This window comes from Pyxicephalus adspersus, chromosome 10 (assembly GCF_032062135.1).
Source record: "Pyxicephalus adspersus chromosome 10, UCB_Pads_2.0, whole genome shotgun sequence".
In the NCBI taxonomy this organism is placed as follows: Eukaryota; Metazoa; Chordata; class Amphibia; order Anura; family Pyxicephalidae; genus Pyxicephalus; species Pyxicephalus adspersus.
In genome coordinates this window covers 21,297,361-21,298,418 of record NC_092867.1, presented here as the reverse complement: position 1 = coordinate 21,298,418, position 1,058 = coordinate 21,297,361, and positions in this window count along the sequence as shown.

Genomic DNA, 1,058 nt, shown 5'->3' with positions numbered 1-1,058 from the left:
AAAGAAAAAATAACATATATCCAAACACTTTATGGATATTGGAAGTGATTGGACCATGTTTTATAGCAAAACATCACTACAGAGTACAGGGAGCTTCGTCAGCTAAAGTTGTATTTCACGTCAATTATTTTTCATGTGCATAAACATGGTAAATTAGGTTTTTCTAGATCTGGATATTTATTGGTGCCATCAATTGACGTGGAGCCGGTATATCTTATTGGTGGCTTGAGTCAAATTGGGAAGAATAGCCCAATGAAGGCATTTAGGTTAAGTCAAAAATGGCTTCACCTAAGCAGAAAGGAACAAAAAGGAATTTAAGATAAGTCAAAAATAGCTTCACCTATGCAGAAAGGAACAATAAAGCATCTTTATCCCAGCATAAAACAACAAATAGCCTCATTTCAGCGGTCACCAAAGTACAAATAACGTTAGCAATAAGTCCTGTGGGGTCTAGTAACTCCACATTCTGGTCACCAAAATTGCTACACCAAGAGGGCACCTGGTACTCAGTGTTTCACCCATCACCTAGGAGCTGCCTTGTGTTGCTGCTTTCAACCCCACACCTTCCTCAAAGACTGACCTCACTCCTAACTGCCCCAGACATACCTGTTAGGTCACTCTGAAAACCCAGCCTGTACCCCAGCCTGTACTGCGTTGGGATAGGAAGGCCCACCTAGATCCTTCCCTCTTTTCCCAGAGTCCGGGCCCTGCAATAGGCTAATCAAAAAGCAACTGAAGGTTGCTAACCAAACTTTCCCAGGACTCTTTGCACAGTAAGCAACCTGTTCTGAGAAGGTCCACGACCTAAAGCAGGGGGAAAATGTACCGCTATCCAGGAACCAACCCTCCAGTCCTGTACACTCGATTGTAAGCCTTCCTGTTTTAGATAGACAATGAAAAGTCATTTTTGGTGTTGGTGTTCGAATTCGGGTTGTCCTTATATTCGACTCGAAAATGGCTGTTCGAATTCGGATTGACCCCACCCAAAAAACACGGCATTCGACTGCACAAATTTGTGTGTAAAAAATAAAAAAAAATAATGTTAAAGTAATTTATTG